This window comes from Typopeltis vanoorti, chromosome 5, assembly GCF_054136105.1.
Source record: "Typopeltis vanoorti isolate ZY-2024b chromosome 5, IOZ_Tvanoo_1.0, whole genome shotgun sequence".
Taxonomy (NCBI): domain Eukaryota; kingdom Metazoa; phylum Arthropoda; class Arachnida; order Uropygi; family Thelyphonidae; genus Typopeltis; species Typopeltis vanoorti.
The window spans coordinates 47,366,958-47,380,667 of record NC_143553.1 but is presented as its reverse complement, the minus strand read 5'-3'; the positions used below and the strand labels follow the sequence as shown (position 1 = coordinate 47,380,667).

The 13,710-nt window shown below is 35.8% G+C and overlaps 1 protein-coding gene across 4 annotated transcripts in view; it reads right to left on the bottom strand.

Moving 5' to 3' along the window:
• LOC150106361 (uncharacterized) overlaps nt 1-13,710 on the bottom strand; it is a 103,643-nt gene that overhangs the window by 15,479 nt on the left and 74,454 nt on the right. The gene's annotated exons all lie outside the window — the stretch shown is intronic.

Here is a 13,710-nt window from a genome sequence, read left to right as displayed (position 1 = left end):
TGTTAAACACCAGAAAAGGTGCAATGGACATTTCGACCTTGAAGCATTATGTCCAAATGAAGTAAAAAAAAAAAAAAAAGACAAGTCATGAAGAAACACTGAAAAAGACATAAACGGATTAAATGAAAAGGTTACTAGGTTTCGGAAGATTACAAACGACTGCAAATGAAACCATTCGCCATCGTAATTCAAACCAAACCAAGCTTTCCAATAACTACTACCATCACTTCAGGACGACTTATATTTCTTATACAGCCAACCAGCTATTCTTGCCATTCAGAATTACAGTCATAAAAGAAATAAATATCAGTGTATACTTTCTGAATGATAGCAGTATCCTCTACAAATATGTCATCTTATTCATATACAAAAAGGCATACGCTTTTATATATAACAGAGGTCACAAGATGGTTACTGCTATACACCATCCACTGCGGTCTTACTGTTGCTGGTCAAGGCTAAACAGCAAGGAACCGAATTGTTTGAGAATTATTCATTTTAAGATTTTTTTGGGAGCACTGAGTTATTTCATTCCCTAAGAGATTACAGAACCCCCCCCCCCTATTATCTTCGGGAAGACTATCCTTACTTCTTAAACCAATCACGTCTTGATTCATGACACCGAGTTCAGCCATCTTGAAGAGTTTTTTTTTTTTTTTCATAACTTTTAAGTAAATCACATGATAGTAAAAACATTACCTCGAAATTTAACAAATACTTTTACAACTGGTTTTGCTGCTAACCTTTATTCAGAAGGTCACGAAAAGATAAATGAAACGACCCTAAATGCACTTTTATTTTAACGGAGGCATCATTTAGTAGTTTCTTTGTTTTACTATACTGCCAACAACTATACAGGTATTATACAATTATACAATTTTAATTTATCGCATGTACAGCAGTGCTCGCAGGTGAAGACGTCTTCTATTTACCCACTTACACATCCAAAGTCGCCACCACGCTGGCCACCAACTCGAGCAGTGTAATAAGATATGTAATGCAATAGAAACATATATTCAAGTAGAGAAGTGCCGAGAACGTTTAGCGTGTGTGTGTGTGTGTGTGTGTGTGTGTGTGTGTGTGTGTGTTGATTAATGTTTATACATTAAAAGTTCTTTGAATTGGCAGTAAATGCAAGGCCATTTGTTTTCCCGCATGTTAAAAACATTGTTAGTAACTTGTGGCTCTCTGACTTAGGATTAAGTGCAACAAGTAAAGGAAAGCAGACATTAACCACTTCATCTAAAGTGGCGACAAATTTTCTAACAGACATTTCATTTTTCAATTTTCAGGATGTTTCCTTATCGCTTTTATAAATGCAGTTATAACCGAAGCAATGGTACGATTTCTAGAACCCTCCTATGAAAAAAGAAAATCATTAATAAATATACATATTAGCTATATGATACACTTGCTTAAAAATGCGTGATGCAAGTCTTCTCGAAACTCCGTAACTTTAATGTTTTGTGACGTCACTGGGGACGGCTTTGTGTATCACGTGTAATTGCAACTGTAATCAGTTGACAACTTAAACAGTTCTGAATACACGTGTCTCATTCTCAATACCTCTACTAATTTACTGCGCTTGTTTCGACTAGGCTGATCATTCCATCATATAATGGATAACAGTCTCATCATCGCTACATATTCCTTCATGAACAGCTTAAATATTCCTTCCAATATCAATAAAATTCGCAATCCCAAAAAAAAACAGTTTGCACTCGTCAAGTCCTTATAAGGACTGGCTTAAAGGGGCGAAGCAAGAATGCTTTTCATCTTCCCCGTTATCTGTAGAGGACAGTGTATGGATAAGGTGTTATTGAGCTATTAAAGCTCTGATCATGGCCGGAGGGTAACAGCAATAGCCGAGCCTCAGTTAGAACTTCATTAGCTAAGCATTGCCATCCATTACCCTCCAAGGGTATTGGATTGAATGAATCAATCACCGACTATGTAAGTAAAGGTGAAATCTCAAAAATACGGACGATCTCTAGGCCACTCCATAGTGGGCGAAAGACCGTCCTAATCTCAGCGTTGGTTCCACTCAGTGACGGGCTCCCCGACCAGTGATGCACTTTCCGGAAATTGTTTGTCAATTATCTTCAACATTCGGAGGTGTTCTTTACCCGAGAAACGGATAATATCGAAATCCCTCGTAAGCATATATAGCCTGTTTAATGGGCATCCTTATTACTACTTTTTTTCTGAAATGAGGGTCAAGTCTCTTGAGACACGATGATTAAATATTAAATTGATAAGTGTTGTTCATGAAAATTCACCATAACCGTGGGCCATCTTTAATCAATTAAAATTTCCACTTTTACGCAAAGGCTTCATAAGTCCTACATGGGAACATCTAGTTCTGTTTTTACCTCATTTACAATAACGTGAATAAATAGTTACATTTAAATTCAAGGCTTAATAATTCAAGCAAATAACTATACACAGCTATAGGATGAAGGAGTTGTCCGGATAAAAAAAAAAACGGGGTGGGGAAGGAATAAAAGAGCAAAGATTAAACACGAATTATTAATGTAAAACTATTATTTCTTAATTCAGAGACGTGTCATTCAATCTGTCGTGAGAACGATTGGTATGATTTAACAGATGGGACAGTTGCACAAGCATTCTTACGTGCGCGAGCGTGCGTGCTGCGTGTGTATATGTCAAAAATATTTCCAATTTTAAAATTTCTGAACTTCTTGCATCTACAGATATAATTAACGCGATGCTGTTTCGTTATTTACCAACATATCTTTAATTTCACAATAAAAATCTTTGATTTAGCAGTTGACTTTGGTTATTTTAGTTTTCCCAATAGATTATATGAATAAATCAAGACTTTAGCTATAGGAGGTCTTGCTTTATTCCCACTGGATAAAACTATTTCATGCAGAACGTTGAACAACATTCTTCTCAGCAGCACTTAAGCCTTTAGTGCGGTACTGAATGACATTTTTGCAGTACGGCAGGGTTCTTCGATAGAGCTACACGAATCTGTAAATGAAAATAATGCCATTCACCCTAGTGCGTAATTTATTTTTGAAACTGAAAATAACAATTGCATCTCGTTTTTTAAACCTCCTTTACCTTCACAAAACAAGTGGATGCCTTCAATCTACATACATGAAGCAAATGTGCACATACATGATGTTATATTTCTATTTTGCTCTACCTCCTCATCAATTTCTTGATTAATGACCGTTTACAAGAAAGAGAACACATAAAACCTACCTTTGTGTACAATGATTTTAATAATACTTTCATCAACAAAGCCATAAATAAATACAGAAGTCCATCTTCAGCTGCTCAAGGTTAACTGGTAATCTCTTAGCACATCGTTAAGATACTTTCATTTTGTTCCACAGCATCCTTCTTTTTTTGGTTCAATGGCGGAGAAGCTTCCTCTACTAGCATTTCCTAGCGTTATCGCATTCCTTGACCGGTGGTTTATCTTATATCGGCCAATCCGGGAAATCTGTCGCAAAGACAGCATATGCATCAAATATCATGAAGCAAAACAGTCCTGGATTTAAGGAGCATTACTCACAAAGTCCGCTGGAAAAATATTGCAATCTGACCTAACAGCAGTTCCTTATAAAAAGAGTGTATAAGGAAAATTGTAAAGTAACCCTCTGACCAACTTTGCTACTTAACAAAGTTCGTCTATGTTAATTTTTTTTACTTTAAATGAACCTTGTCAGGATTAACGTTGTATTTAACCACGCTTGTCTATTACAACTCTTTTCACCATACCAGCATTGTTAATCCTGCTATCATTTACGCTTCAATTAGTGTTCCATCTTTCAAATACTGAGGATGTTCAAGACACATTGAGTAAAATATTTTTAAAATAAGGAGAATTATTTTTAAGCAAATAATCCGTGGTTAATATTTATTATCAATTCACGTCTCACACATAATGAAATGGAATAGAAATGGGAACTCGTGAAAATTTTCTTTCGGTCTCAGAAACAGTTTTCGCAGAATAAAATTCTCAATAGATTATTGAAGTTTACATTGGAAGTTTTAGCCGTTTAGTTTAATATAAACTTTAAATATGAATGAGATTGCTTTGTAGATGCGCTGTAACTATCACAATACTCGAAAATTTTAGTCATAAAGTAACGCTTCAATATTGTTTATTTAAATTTAGGAAGTTTTATATCAGAACAAACAAATATTAAAACTACATATTGAACTATAAATCATTAGGAGCGAATTTAATTAAAAATTTAATAAAACAATAAATTAAAAGTAAACAGTGTTGCTTATATTCTACATATTTGTAGGATTAATCATTTAAATCTTCTTATAAATACCGCTATGATTGCGTAATAAATGAGCTTTATTTATTTATTTTTATTTATTTACAAACACGTGGCTATACACATATATACTATGATATTACATTCTATGAAGTAGTCTTCCTTCTATCCTTAACCTTGACCGGGGCAATCGAAACCGTGGCATCGCATAAACATGTGTAATTTCCAAATGGAATCTTATCTGTGCGAGCTCGTATATTCGTATCGTTCTACAAGCAGGAGGTGTGTCACTGAGGTAACGTTTCCAAGTTTAACAGCGGCTATGAGGGAAAATAATCCGAGCGAAAAACCGAACCCCCCCCCCATCGAATGGGAACTATCGATATCTGGCATGAATTTTCAATAATTCGAAAAACCACGACTGCGGTGTGTAATTAATCTATTTCTGTCAAAAACCATTGCACAAGACATGCAGAAAAGGGGAATACCATCCGTATTCCTACATATCACCAAATTTGCTATTTGAGAAAAAGATTCGTTGTTCCATAAGCGTGACAGGAACAAGTGTGACGATGAGTTCATGAAAGCCCGATGTGTTGCTTCCGCAGTTCAGTTACACAGTAAAGGAGGAGTGATCTTGTCATAACGATCATTTTCCTTGAAAAGGAAGGATGGAAACGAAAGTATGCTGCAGTACCCAATGAAGGTCGTATAACTTCGCTGAAATGATGACGTTGAATGTCTGGATATAAAAATTCCATGGCCTTAAATATCTCGCAGGTGATGCAGTAGTCTGAAAAAAAATTTCGAAGATCCTCAAAAAATATAACCAAATACTTTCGTTTTTTTTTTTTTTTTCATTTCAGCAAACTCTCTTCCTGGCTACCTTTTATCAAGTATAGACGGTCTTCTTTTTCCCCCACTGGTGTGTACCACGGTCATTGCCATCTCTTTTACTTTGGATAGACAGGACGTTCTCTGGAGAAAATATTACAAAAACATTTGTATATTGCCTACAATATACAAATGTTTATACACTATATTTATATATTGTATATACAATATATAAATATTTGTATATAGCCTACAATAAGTCTGAGAAGTCTGGTTTAGCACAACATGGAGCCGACACTGACCACAGAAGCCTGTGGTCGAGAACTCATCTACTTCATCTTTGATGGTATACAAATTTGAATACTTGTTCAAGGGGAGTGCTGAAGCGTTACTATACCGCCAAAATTTGAGTCGCAACGACCGCCTCGTACACCTATTTTTTTACATCACATCTCGCTGTTTACTATATAGTATTATACTCGCGAGCGGCTACACTGAGGATGATCTGTTAGATTCAGACGGAAATATTTATTTATAATTTTTTATATTTTTTTAATTAATTTTTTTTGTGTATCTATGTGTTGCAGTTCACTAAGAAATGCAACTAAATATACGATATTTTGTTAATTGATTTTGTAGCGAACTTTGTTATTCATATATGAAAAATATGTAAACATTATAGTTAAAATGCATTTCTGTATTATGTATAAATTAATTCATTGTAGACGTACAGTTACGTGCAACAAATAATATATTGTCGTGTGTGTGTGTGTGTGTGTGTGTGTGTGTGTGTGTGTGTGTGTGTGTGTGTGTGTGTGTGTGTGTGTGTGTGTGTGTGTGTGTGTGTGTGTGTGTGTGTGTGTGTGTGTGTGTGTGTTCCAACGCGATGAAATAAGCCAGTACCTAATTCAGTCGGTATCGACGATGCTTTTTGGCCAGAAAGACCTAGACTCGAATTCCATCTAGTTCGTGAAAAATCATTATAAGATTTTTTTTTTCATGTAAAGGTGAATTAGCAGGTTTCATACAGAGCTCAGAGAATTCCTCCCCCTACCGGAAACAGCTTTTTCATCCCACATAAACAGACAAACCGACGAAGAATACACCCAATTAAAAGACATAACAAACTGCCTTACTGCCTTAGATGCTTTAGCCGTAATTACAAACAGCGACAACTACAACTGTTTGTTACTTAGGAAATACTTAATATGTTATGAATTTATCTATATAATTATACTTGGTCCAAAACCAAACCGAAAATTATTCTACAGATGAGCGGTATATAAATATTGTTTTGCATTTCTATGATGATGATGATGATGATGATTAGTTCGAAAAACAGGAACAAACATTTATGTAAAGTGCATGCATTTGTATTTCAGATGTAGATATATGACATGATTGCAGTTTGTTACTGCTCTGGTATGCAATACATAGAATAGACAAGCAGCGGACTATTTTCTATTGCTGAAACACTTTCTTCTAAGAAATATCAATTGAAATTAGACCATGACAACAAGACTGCAATCCAGTCTCCCCTTTAACAGCGTCAGTTATAGTAAGCAGAGGGATGTGATCAAACTATATCGTCATATATTTAACACAAACACTTAGTTGCGTATTTCCTGTAACAGAAAACTTCGAAACACGTCTTTTGCTACAGCAAACAGCAGTGCAGTTTGATGGTAGTGCCATATACCACCAGGATGTTGAATGGGCGTTCTCATCCTCTTCCGGAAGCATCATCTATATAGGAATATGCTTTTCGAAAGAGGGGAGAAAAATAAACGGAAAGCTCCTAAGGAAGTTTTTGTGACTTACCTTAATATTATTACTGTGGAGATTTTTTTATGAAGAGTGGTTATTTCAGTTGGCTGAAAATTTTAGCTGGAATTTTCCCGAATTTCTGAAGATTTACGATGAGTTTAAAAAATACAACATTGTTTCATAACACTATAGCTATTACTGGACAGATGATGGATGAATAAATGCGTGAAAGGGGGGTGTCTATTATCATCACATCACGGACTCCATAACGCATCTCGGATAAGTATAATTACGACCTATCGGTTGTGTGTGAGAGAGAGACTGTGTGTTACTATCAACAAGATAATTCACTATTATCTTACTTCGAAGAGTTACGGTGACAAAGGTTGAGGAATAAGAGTGCAAAGACTGGCAAGTAGGGTTTTAATCTGTACATAGAGAGTGTCTCAAGAGGAATTTGCCAGATTTAAAAGTAGCGAAATATGTTATTATTATTACGAAATGTTTTATTATTATCTTAACACGTACTCTTAAACTAGAGCATCGGTTATTTTAAGCAATGGATATCAAAAACCTCTCATAATATGCGTACATTCTCATTGGATTCCATTTTACTGTTCGAAGCATGCTAATTTGGACTTGCTGAGAAAACTGAGGTTTAGAGGCAATTCCAAATGATCCACTTTCCCATCATTCTAGATTAGGAAACGAAATGGTAAGAATACCACTGTAGGCATCACTGTAGCAGAAAATTTCAAACTGTCGCTACCGAAACCGTAAGAAAAGCACTCTTTGTTTGAAAACAAAGAAGTTTTCCAATTCTATGACATTGGAAAATCAATGAACCTGCAGTTTAAACAGATCATCTCAATAATACACGGGATGGACTCATGTTTACACGTTCCAAGGATCTTTCTTAAAATGCCATTCATCCCTCGTGCGTCCGAGATAAGTTGAATCCCATCCCTTAATCAAGGATGTTAGGCCATTTAATGCAGTAAGCTTGCCATTCCTCGCCTGTATTCCTCTAAGAAAAAATGTTTTTGTTTTTTTTATGTGTGTGTGTGTGTGTCCAGTTTGCTGTTTGCTGGATGAAAAATCCTTCCACTTCTCCCCCCCCCCTCTCCCACTTGTATGAGACCAGCTAGCAAAAAGTGAAAATCCCTGATAAACGTTCATCGGGTCCTATACAGGATTCCAACCCAGGTCGTTCCAATTAAAGGGCTTCATACAGACTGAGCTACAGAGACTCCCTTGTCAAAATTACACGACGTAATCAGATCAATATAAGTGCACTGTCAGTCAGCGCTGCAGTTACATGTCCGGAATCAGACTCATGTTAATATAAACTTTCATTGTTTAAAACCACTTAAAGAATAGGCTCCTGAAGTGTAATACAGTGCCCGCAGTGAATTTTTAGTGGGCCCTCAGAGAAATTATTGCAAACTGCTTTGAAGCTCGCAGCGGTAATTTTGCAGCGTAGATCGCAGTATATCTGAGCGATACATTCATTACTAGTATGTGCTAAAATGCAAGAAAACATAAAGAAAAAACACTGCAAATATAATACATGATGGTACAAATTAAGTGAATATTGAATCCAACATTATTTCATAGCCAAATAAGGAAACTACAGGAGTTTCGTGCTGAATATATAGAAACTAAAAGTTTCGGCGGATGCAAGCATAAGTAGTGCCTTATGGGCAACTCGTAGTAAAGGTGGAGTAAGCTCCAGACCTCTTTCCTTAGTATTTTCCATAATGTAAAGCACATCTTGCAGAGGTCAGCAACCTTTTTAATATGAAGAGCGCAATATAAAATTTGAAAATTACGGAGGGCTCATGACACAGGCATTTTTTCTCTCATTTCAGGCTTCGAAATTCTATGATTAGTTGTTTTTAAGAAAAATGAGATTTCAAATGTTAACATTTTTTTTTATTTACCTCGCTTTTACAACATATTTTTGTCACATATGAATGAATATAAAATACCATAAAAAATAAAAATAAAAAATGAACACAAAAAGAATATTCATGTTAACAATTAGCATGTATCTGTCAGATTAGATGCGAGCGCCTTGCTTTATCAATCATAATGGCGAATGTAATTTGTTTATTGTGCAATAATAGTGCGGCTCTTTCTAAAACAAGTAATATAGAAAGACATTTCAAAACCATTCATGCCAATTGTAATTTTAATTATTTAAATCAGGAGGAGTCGGCAGCCCGCGAGCGTCATGGCGCCCTTCATATTATAAAGGTTGTCGACCACTGCTCTAGAGAATTTCAGTCGCAAACATTCGGTTTCATTAAATTCCATAAAATACCGTGTAGGTTGAGATCTCGTGACTGATGGTCAGTCACCGTAAAATTATCCTCATGTTTCATGGACCATTCCTGAACGAATCTTTCTTCTGGCACAATATCTTGCTGGATATAATCATTTCCAGAGTGATAAACTATTATCATACAGGGTCAGAAACAATGTTCATGTAGGGTGAGGCATTCTGATATTACTGCATTGTATTTGGAGGACCTAACAGGTGCTAAAAATGCAATTCCCGCACGCTCAGACTGCCGCCATCAGCCCGATTATTCTGTGAATTCACGTTGACATACCGTGTCCTTTCTTGGTGTACGATCTTTTTCGATGACAAATGTGATGTTGTCTTTCGCTCAGCATATTCGTAGCTGCTCGTTTCTAACAGAAGGTATAATCGTTTCTGTTATATTTCATCTGTGATAAGATCAGATGTGCCATGTGTCGGTCTAAACTCCTTTGCAGAGCAGTACTGTATACTGCACTGCAATCTGACACGGATTGTGGCTCATCTGATAGACTGTGACCTCTCATATCAACACACTGTCTAGCTACAGAACCTGCTGTTGGTAGGAGTTATCATGGTTTGATGAGTCACTCCCGATACAATGTAAGTGGTGTTATGCATGTAATACTCGAAACAGGGTATATGTTTCCGTAACAGCTGAACATCACTTTTGACATTGATTATCATATCATACTCAAAATTACTTAGATTATGCTGCTTACACAGATACATTATCCTTTGAGTATCTGGTTGGCTAGTTCACAAAGTGCGAAGGCACACATGACACTATCTGACAAAGTATAGCTGATACATTTCTTATGTATATATAAGGAATTTGTAGGAAATAAGATCCAGATAGGAGTAATGCCAGTCTGAATAAAACGTTCTTGTGACATAATTATCACAGTTCACTGTTGGTCGCATTGGTGATCTCGAGTATACTAATGCACTACTTTGTCTCAAAAGTTTTGAATTAAGTATTCTATTTGTAGTCACAAAGTGAATGATGATGATATCAAGGTACTACTTTTCAAGGTCTATTGTCCATAAAATCTAAGTAAAGCAGAAATAGTTTTTTGTGGAGGTTATCAAAGATGAAATCGTAATTAAATGGCATATACTTCATTTAGTTTTCATTTGCTGATTACAGTGAGTGAACAAGAGAAAGAGAGTAGGGTAAGGCTTACTAAAAAGAACAATTTAATGAGATAGAATTTAATTTAATGATATTTCTGTTCATAATAAATACTGTAATCGACAGATAATACAGTCCTATTTGTCTTTACGTATTCTGTGTAATGGATGAGGAACAGAGCATATAAATCTACTTGTGATAATGACAGAGCAATTATAACTGTCTTTATTGTCTCACGGATCAGACACCGTAGACTAATGATTATAAGTCTACGGTGTCTGATGATCATTTTCCTCTCCGAAAGATGATTTTAACATTTTAACGGTTTCTATGGCAGAATGAATGCAGAAATACTTGAGTAGCCTTTTACATTCAAGAGTGGATTGACCTCAGTTGATGATGTTGATCATTAGCAATGCTCACGTACTCCCTCAAGGATCTACTGTAACTGCGAAATAACATTTCGGATCGGATGTTTTATGAGACGATGCCTGCTGATTACTAAACTCTTTGGCCGTCGACTAAGAAAGTCAAATCGTGAATCAACATTTCTGTTCAGACGTACTACATTACCTAGAAGATGTACCTAGAGCTGACTGTAGAACTACGTTCTTCCACAGTTAGAAGGCATTACTTTGCCATATTATATATACATACGCGCCGAAGATTACAAAAGCTATAGTACATTAGTGCATGTCTGTTGCCTTGACCAGACATGTACATCAGTGCATGTCTGGCCAAGAGAACAAAGGTAAAAAAGTAAAGAGCGTTTGCTAAAGAAGGGAAAACTGTTGGTTTTTTGTACGTACTTGCTACCTTTAATATCTCTTCTGATGAGATACTGGTGTGTGTGTGTGTGTGTGTGTGTGTGTGTGTGTGTGTGTGTGTGTGTGTGTGTGTGTGTGTGTGTGTGTGTGTGTGTGTGTGTGTGTGTGTGTGTGTGTGTGTGTGTGTGTGTGTGTGTGCGTGCGCGCGTGCGTGTGTGGTATTAACAAAGAATTTTAAAGACAAACCGAACACGTGCATTTACTTAATTAAAACTGCTTTTAATTATAATACAAGTTCTAGAGCAAAGGGTTACTGGTACGTTGAAAAGAACATTCACGAAAAAGAATAAGGGAGCTCTGTATACACGATACAATTTCGAATCTAATATCATAATCATGACCCTCATCTCGAAATCAAGCATTTTCGTGACTGATAGCAGTGATTCCGGGAAGACATGTGTTGCCGTAACAGCACTCCAGTATGCTAAATAACTAGAAATGTTCAAAATTTTTTCTTGGAGATTTAGAAAATCAGAAGTGTTATTAGAACATGTAGTATATCGAGTAACAGACAAATGCATGACAAGCTTTTTTAACAATTATTGAATGAAATTAATACTTAACATTCATTAAATAACTGTCGAAAATCGTGTGGATTATTAAAACTAATTACTGCGCTGAACTAGCTGGAGCATCAGAACCTACAAATCCATTCTCGAATCAAGAATTTCTCATGGATATGTATTATATTTATATTTTTCAAAAGAATATTGTACAGCGAAAGCTTTCTTTTTTTCTCTTTGCTCATTATGCAGAGCATTTTTAGGCTTTAACAGCGAAACTACTATGAGTAACAACAGAATGTCATATCGCGAGGGTCTGTTGCACGTCTGTTAACTGTTGAAAGGTGTGAGGTCAAGTGGGGTGCCCCAGGGTTGTTGGTGCACTTGATATGCATCGTTATGAAGGGCAATAAGAAAGGATTCTGACACATAGAATTACACGACGTCAGTCTACTAGTATTGCGAGCAGAGGAAAATGAATACTAGTTTATTGTCAAATGTATGAGTTTGCATTTTGGACTAAAAAGACCACAGAGTGACAATACGGATCTAGATGTGATAGTGAAGAGTGAGTTGAGGTTCAGGGGATATATTGCAAAGAGCGCTAATGACTATAAATAAGGAGATTATTGTTCCTCTTTATAAGGATCTGATCCCATAGTATTTGGACTGGTATGGGTTTCGAGGAAATGAGAACAGTGGAGAAAGTGTAGAGAAGGATAAATATGATGATATCAGAACAACTACGCGGGAAATGGGAGGAGATATGACAGAAATATATAAATTAGTTAAGGAAATTAACAGAACAGATACAAGCGAGATTTTACGATGTCTATTAGGAGAGGAAAAAAGAAGGACCAGCCTTCGAAATCGAGTAAAAATGTGATCGCAAGGAGCAGGTTTTCACATGGCGAGGTGACCGAGTGGAATATGTGTCTGAGAAAGCAGTGGATACATTAACTTTAACGAAAAATATGACAAGCAAGAGCCGTCTGAGATGGGCCTTGAGGTCTGTAGAGATATCAGATTAATAAAATGATATCCTCTCTTAAATTACAAACGGTGCTTTAGAAGCAGATGATAACTTTCAACTCGATGTTTCTTGCTGTGATTCTGAACTATAAGTTTATCACTTCAACATTATTAATGCCATCTCGAAAGAACGGGTACATAACTAAGAGGAGAATTAAACTATGTGGAGGTAAACATTTACTTCCATGCGACTTAATTCCCTTCTTGGAATTTCCTTTTCATTATGATTATCATGGTGAAAAGTTTCTATGGTAATACTTTTTTATTCACTTTGAAAAATCGGGCACAACTGTTGTAGAATATGTTTTATTAATATTGGTAATTTTTAATGAGAGCGTTACTCATTATATTTACGGATATTCGTTGCCACATTGTTTATTTTACTAAATTAAAGTGATAATTTGGTAAAGCTGCTTTTTTAATTGAAAAAAATTAAACACGTTCAGGGATATAATTTATTACTTCAAGTAAGCAATTTGAAAAAGAAAGAAAGATGCTGTTATTATCGTCATTTTTTTCTGTGCAACTCTGTGGAGATGCATTTGCTTCCACAGTAGTAGATTGTTAGGAAAAAACTTTGCTAGGCCTTTTTTTTTTTTGCCGGTTCCCGAGTTAACATATCTGTGGCAAAGACAATTAGAAGTCCCTCCCCCCTCTTTCTGGAAACTCTTGCTTTTAACCCCTCAACTAAAAAAACAACATACTGTCAATATAATATTAGTTAGAATTAGCAATAAAAAACAGCAAAAAAATTCTGTAGTATTATCTTCAGTTCAGCAAACTCTATAAATGCACTCGATTACTGCGGTAACAAATATCTACTGCGAGTAAATAATATCTAATTCGAAATCCATCAAGTTGATTTATAACCTATAAAAAATGCTTTAAAAAAGGATAAAAAGGAGTTCGAAACATTGAGGGGAAGTCTGCTTCCTCAATCTAAACTGCCAATTAAATCCAACCGAATTAATTTAGCTGATCGTCTAAGAGTGATTATTTATCTTTCCAACGTGTTAAT